The sequence below is a fragment of the Neophocaena asiaeorientalis genome, unplaced genomic scaffold, assembly GCF_003031525.2.
Source record: "Neophocaena asiaeorientalis asiaeorientalis breed wild unplaced genomic scaffold, Neophocaena_asiaeorientalis_V1.1 scaffold70, whole genome shotgun sequence".
Taxonomy (NCBI): domain Eukaryota; kingdom Metazoa; phylum Chordata; class Mammalia; order Artiodactyla; family Phocoenidae; genus Neophocaena; species Neophocaena asiaeorientalis.
In genome coordinates, this window is record NW_020175410.1 from 7,390,372 (window position 1) to 7,398,162 (window position 7,791).

Sequence of the window (7,791 nt, forward strand, 5' to 3'; positions counted from 1 at the left end):
ATGATCCTAATATGTCAAAAAGGATACAGAGACAAGAACTTCTGAGCATTCCTTGATGAATGCTGCAGCCAGAGTGTGAGGATATGAGTGCCCATTGCTCCCTGCATCCACCTTGTAGATTTCCCCTCTAAACTACCCAGAACTCTGGTGCTACCAAAACAAGAACATCTACTTCAAGCAAAAAGGTATATGAAGGCCTTTTTTATTATCCTGCCCTTCAAAATGTCTGAAATATATTCATTGTAGGAATAATAAGTCTAAATTTATTATTTTAAAAGTTTACTCCCTGGGTTTTTTTTTCTTTCTTTCTTTTTATGTCTACTGTTTGGTTATCATGATTTCTTCACCTGAAATTATACACGATTTTTTAAAAAATTTTTAATGCTTAATAGATTAAATTGGTCAATAAAAATAGAAAAGTACCAACATATAAAAATATGCATTTTAAAATACAGGTCACGCTATCCAGTTGCATATGCATGCATGTGCATACACAGACACACACACACACACACTCATGCCCTGCAAGAGTCCCAAAATATTCAAAGTGTTTGCATTTCTCAGGACCATATTTTCCTTGATTGTGTGCTCTAACAATCTTAGTGTCAGTAATTTTAAATTCCAGTCATATATCAGATTTGTTAAAATAGCTTTTGCTTTCTAATATTTTCCTCTAAAAGAGGTTTTATTTTTAAGGTTTGGAAATAGATTCCTGTGCCCACAATGAGTATATAGGGCACACTGAAAAGCATATCTCAGTTGAAGACCCTTTGCCTGATAGGGACTGCCTAAATGTTTAAAGACATTAGCTCCCTGCAAATGACATTCATTTCCTGCATATGCAAATTTTCTTAATGCGACACCCCCATAACAGGTAGAATGTATAAAGTTAATGAAGCCATGTAATTACAATCACTATGGTGACTGCAATCCCCTGAGAACAATAATGTGATAATATACATCAGTTCTGAATTTCTCTGGAAATAACAGCTTATAATTTAAAAATAGATAGTAAAATATTTTCATTATCTCCCTCTTAACTCCTAAGGCAGAAGCAGGCACAAACAGATTATGCTCTTTACTAACTGAAAATAAGATAAGAGAAAGCAAAAATACAATGTTAGTAATTGTTTATTTTCAACTTTCAATGCCTTCATTTGGCCTCATTTTAAAGGCTTTTTCCCATTTAATCAGGAAAACACCAGGGTCTTTGGAGCCAGATTTTGTTTTTCTTAAATCGTGATCTTGTTAATCCCAGGGAGGCTACATAGCTAGCGTTTACTGCTGTTGTGCTAAAATGACATGACTTGTAATTGTAAACTGGGTAACAAAGTCCTCAAATATTTGTCAGTGATGTGAGAGACCAGGGAGTAGGAGTGAAAGGATGGTTCTTAGGAATCGTTGCTGTGTTGATTTTTTAAAATTATAATTATTTTGTGTTTTCTGAAAGAACAGGAAGCAAATAAATAACACAGGTGAAAGTCTATAACTTTGTAGGGTTGTCCTGACAGTTGCTAAGCCCATATTTAGCCAACGTCAAGATAAGCATAAAGTATATTTATTCCCGGAGATTTTTTGGAAGTATTAGATACACTCAGTCCTAATTCTCCCATTATTTCACATCCCTGTGCATTTATTTCCCTGAATACCAAAGAAAGTGCAACCCCTGTTCTTTTATATCACTCAGGAAAAAAGAACGTTACATTCCCCTATGAAGACAATGAATCAAACTATTTACGCCTGGAGCATCACAATGTTGATGAGTATAGCCCACAACTGAACTTCCCTTTAAACACCTACCAGTTGATTCCACTTAGTGCAACTTCCACTCACTTACTCAAAATGGAGGGCCTTTCTTAATCAAGCAGCAGGTTTTGTGTAAGAGTTGGTGGCACACAAATATACACTGAGAATTTTGTGTTCCTAAAATAGCTGAGAAATACAGTCCCCTGAAAATTGAAAACTTTTTCATTCAGCTTTATGCAATTACATGTTTTAAAAATTAACCACTTGAAACTGTTTTGAGAACAATGATTAGTTTTCTTAATCTTCCAAATGAAATTCAATACAACCCATTAGAGATGGAACTAGTCATGGTTAAGCACTGAAAATAATGTATGTATTTATTGTTGTTTTAATTTAAAAAACTAATATTTCTTAGAGCAGTTTTAGGTTCACTGCAAAATTTTAGCAGAAGTACAGAGCGCTCCCACCTACCTCCTGTCCCACACACTTATAACCTCCCAGACTATTAACATTCCACACCACAGTGGTACATTTGTTACAATCAAAGAATTTACCTTGACACATCATTATCATCCAAAGTCTGAAATTTACATTACAGTGGTACATTTCTTACAATCAAAGAATTTACCTTGACACATCATTATCATCCAAAGTCTGAAATTTACATTACAGTTGTACATTTTTGATGATGTACATTTTTTGGTTTTGACAAATGTACCACAACATTTATACACCATTGTATTATTATACAGATTAGTTTCATTGCCCCAAATATCATCTGTGCTCCACCTATTCATCCCTCCGTCCCCCTAACACCTGGTAACCCTTGGTCTTTTTGCTGTCTCCATAGTTGTGCCTTTTCTGGAACATCATATAGTTGGAATTATACAGTGTGTGGCCCTTTCACATCGGTTTCTTTCACGTAGTAATAGTAATATGCATAAGTTTCCTCCATATCTTTTGATGACTTCATTATTTTGTTTTTAAGCACTGAATAATATTCCATTGTTTAGATGTACCACAGTTTATCTATGGATTCACCTACTGAAGGGCTTTTTGATTGTTCCCAGTTTGGCGATTATGAGTAAAGCTGCTAGAAAAATCTGGGCGCAGGATTTTGTGTGGACATAATTTTTCAATTTACTTGGCTAAATACCAAGGAACAAATAACGTGTATTTTGACTTGACTAGCATATTTTTGTGATGGTAAGCTTTCATAAATTGGCCTCTGGGTCAGAACAATAAACAGAGTTGGGTGATGAAATGTGTGGATTTAGGCCAATGTTTAAAAACTAAAACTAAAAACCTTAAAACTTCCTTTTTGTCTGATCCACTAATTATTCAAAGAAAACACATGGAAAATATAAGAAAACAAAGTAGCTACAGAGATGGTATTTGGACATACAATTAGTGCATTTATTTGAAGAGTCTGTACCATATTCCCATGGAAAGTAAATACAAAGCCCCTTTGAATTTTCATGAAATCTGCCCTTAAGGTTAAAAATGAAATAACTAAAGAATACAAGATGTTTTATATTAAGCCAGTCAATTCAATACGAGATCCTTTCTGAACAGTCATGCTAAAGGAAGTGTGTGTGTGTGTGTATATCTATCTATATCTCATGGTGTTTATTTATCATTTGAACTTTGAAAATTAGACAAATTCCTTGGGTAGTCTTGGCTTGACCCTAACACTAGATGGCTGCTGTGTTTATACAGATGGCAAAAAGCAATGAAAGGGCGTTCAACATCATCAGGCATGTATTTGGTCTTTATACCACCTCTCCATCTCCTTTGTTTAAAACCTACTCTAATCAGTTTTTGCCTCCAAAATTCCATCAGATTTGTTCTTGGAAATGTCACCAGTCACCTCCACATTACTAAATCTAATGTTGATTTCTCAGTTTTCATTCTATTTCATCTATTGCTGCATGTGAAGCAGTTATTCACGTGTCATCATGTTTACTTTCTTTTAGGACAGCATACTTTCTTAGCTTTCCTTCTATTTCACATTCCTCCTTCTCAGGATTCTTGGCAGGATCCTCCTCATCTACCTCATATTTTTGTGATGGTGTAGCACAGGAGATGTCTTTGGTCATCTTTTTTATTTGCACTCACTTTCCTGGTGATGTCATCCTGTCTCAAGCTTTCACTTATCACATACATGCTACTCACTCCCAGTTTTATATCTCCAGCCCAGACCTCTCTCCTGAACTTTATAACTATTTATTGAATTAATAGGAGTATATTCTTAAAGCAATGGCTATTTGCAGAATAGTCATGCAAAGCTTTAAAGAGAAGATAACGCTTATCTCCTTACACCAATTCAAATTCTTTGGTTGCATGTAACCAAAAAACAGCCTCAAACTGACTTTAGAAATGTCTTCAGCACCACAGATGAGCTATCTGCAATAACCTAAGCTTATTATTCCTTACTAACATCCAACACTGGGAAAAGCTTATCTTTCCTCAACTTTCTGACCGAAAGAACCAGACACCTTTCTGAGTAGGTCATCTTAAATCATGTGCTTATGTCTGAACCAATTGCTAGGGCAACTGTGACATAATTAATAGTGTTCCAATTAGAGTCCACACCTAGCACCAAGGTTGAGAGTTTCATAAACAGAGGAGCATGCAAAAAGTAAAGGAATAGCATGAAGCTTGAAAGTGTTTATGTTTTGAGGGAATGGTTAATGATCAGTGTAGTTGGATCATTAAATTGCAAGGAAGTTTCTGGTAGGTAATGAAGTTGAAAATATAGTTTAGGACTAGCATGGAAAGGAACAAAAGCATATTATTTTGAAAAACCAAGTTAATATGCTCCAAGTATCATCCCTTTATTTCTCTTAAAACTCAAAATCACTAAGCTTAAAGATGTGAAGATTAAACATTCTATGATGCCACCTCAAGTAGGTATGTGTGCTAACATTGGTTTGTCAAAGACTATTGGTTTTGTAATAATCATTTAAGAAAGGTTTTAAGCCCATTAAGAATACATGTTTAATTTTGTTTGAAATTTTGACATTTTAAAATAATTATTTAACCCATTAAATTCTGATTAAATAAAATTTAAATAAGGTATTTTTATTGGGAGGTATAAAGGCCTTTGGAACCTTGCTATGCTCAAAAAATTAGAGATCCTATTTATTAGTATTTCATAAGCCAATATTTCCATGAGGTAATGATGCCAATGTCTTCCTAATAGAATTATGATTGGTTTGAAGCTTTGCATTTTATTCGAAACTTTCAATAAAAGTTACAAATTAAGTACTATATGTTTGCTTTTAGTAAAACTGGAAATTATCCTAATACTTGTCAAGATTATACTAGTATTGACCTGGATTTCATTCACTTACAGACTCAATGGTCAACAAACTTGCATTTTTGCTAATCCTGAACTATGAGAGAGAAATAACCCAAAAGCCACCAAAAACATTAAATCATAATATTATTAATAACTATGCATTGTTTGAATGATAAACATATATCATTCATTGTTTCCTTTTCAAAAGGGCTGCTACAGATTTGACTCCAGCATCTTGTTTCACCATACTCCATTAAAAGGAAATCCACAAGGATTCATTTTATACTGACCCTTTCCTCTGCATTTCCTGTTTCCTCATTACAGCTACAATTAAAAATAGTGACAGCAGCTACAACCATGACCCCCATACCCTCAAACATGAAGAACTAAATGTGTACTCATTCAGCATATGAAAAAACAAAACAAAACAAAAAAGGGCTCCTCATTGTTTCAGGTCTCTGGGATTTGGTTGAGTCACATTTGTAATTGAAGAGGCTGAATTATATCCAGACAGCCAAGCAGCATGAAGCACCCCTGAATAATTGATAAAACATTCAGATGCCATACTTTATTTTAGTCATTCAATGTTAAACCACAGTTATAAATTTCATCACAGGATCTCTCATTCCTTGTACTATGATTACGTAGGAAGTAGCTCTGAGATTCCCCTGTCAAATTTATCTCTGAGTAAGTGATCCTATTCTATTTTATTTCAGTGTATGACTCCCCAGCCACTTAAGGCATATCAATAATATTTATCTTACTATCTCAATAGCAGACTAGCTCTACGATGTCTCTGGCTGTTCACAACCTGAATAGCATTGAAAACACTATAATGTTACTATTTGCCATTTATAAGCTAACTATCATTTGCACAACAGTACTATGACATGATAAAATTGGTTTTTAGAAAATTGTTAGACACCTGAGAGCAAGCTAATATTGTCTGGAATAGGGATTGGATTGTTCTCTGGAATGGAGTACATTAAGAGTTAAATGACCAAGAACTACTTGGAAAGAGAATTACCTGACTCTGCCTTATTGAAGGGGAGGATCAGGTGCACATGCCTGAAAGAATGATCAGCTAAGAAAAGCCTGCAATATAAATTCAAATTTTATATGTAGACACCAACTAAAAGTACAGGAGGAAACACTGAAGTTGTGTGAAAATTTAGTTATCTCTATATTTCAGTTACCCAATAAAGCTCTTAGTTGGGTTTCAAAAAGTTAGCCAAAATATTTGGCTTTGTTTCCTTCCTCCCTGCCACTCTTTTTTCATTCTTTCCTCCCTCTCTGCTTACCTTCCCTACTCTCTTCCTTCTTTGATTACTATATTAGAAAAGCCATTAGCAAAACTCAGGAGCTTTATTTTTCAAGGTAAAGTTTATGTTTTGTATTTCAAATGTATAGAATATGTTCATTTCACCTTGATGCTTTCCATCCACTTGTCAAAATCCTACCTGGTCTGTTTGAAAAAGTAGAACTTAGGTTAACTATAAAATTAACATATTTTCATAGGAAAATTAGAACAGAAAACAAACAGCATGCTACCTATTCCAAGGAATTTTCCAGCAATTTCTTGGGCAGAACAAATTTCATTTTCCTCTGAAATTCCACAACCCATTCCTGGAACTCTTTTATGACCCTCTTTACATTCAACTCACATAATAATCACATAAATTTCTATCTACTATTCTAGAATGCAGGCTAAGGCCATGTCTTAGTAGCCATTGATGGTCCACAGTACTGAACATATAAATTCTGATTTTAAAAAGAATGCAGTGGCTTTATATATTCCTTAATATGATTTACAATCATGCCTCCAAAGTTACAGAAAGATTCCTCTAGAAATAATAGAGGGGGAAGCTGAAAAAGAAAAACTCTCCTCCAAATAACTAGATAGTAGTATGAACAAGAAAATAAGGCTAAATTAACCAAGAAAAGAAAAATGTGATAATGCCAAATTCAAGCATTTTGAAACAAGAGACTTGCCAACATGTAAAATCTCCAACTAGCTTTCAGTTTTCACAACACAGAGCACTTCATTAAAAATGAACAACCTTAGTCTGCTCCGAAAATGGAAATCTAAGTAAAAGTAAAGACTTGAAAATAAAAACCGACACTAGAAGCTTGCATTTAAAGTTGGAAAGGAGGGCTTCCCTGGTGGCGCAGTGGTTGAGAGTCCGCCTGCCGATACAGGGGATATGGGTTCGTGCCCCAGTCTGGGAAGATCCCACATGCCGCAAAGCGGCTGGGCCCGTGAGCCATGGCCGCTGAGCCTGCGCGTCCGGAGCCTGTGCTCCGCAACGGGAGAGGCCACAACAGTGAAAGTAAAGGCCCGCGTACCGCAAATAAATAAATAAATAAATTAATTACATAAAATAAAATTGGAAAGGAATCTTGGGAAAAAAAAAAAGACTAACGCCTGATGGTGGTAAAACCTGTATGGTTGTAGTGTATGTTGTAGGTCCAATTAACTGTCAGCATCATCAAGTAAGAACCCAAAAGATAGTCAGCATTTGGTATTGCTACTTGGAGAAGAGTACTGCCATACACCATAAACAAATAACAGCCAAAGTCTCCATGGGCAGAATTAAAAGAATGAGAAGAGAAGGTTGTTTATATCATCATGGTTTACATAATTGAAAATTTATTGTTGGGGGTCAGCAGAATGGAGTGCTAAAAAGCATGGATTTTGAAGTCAAATAGACCTTGATAACAAATCCCAGTTCTACCTATGT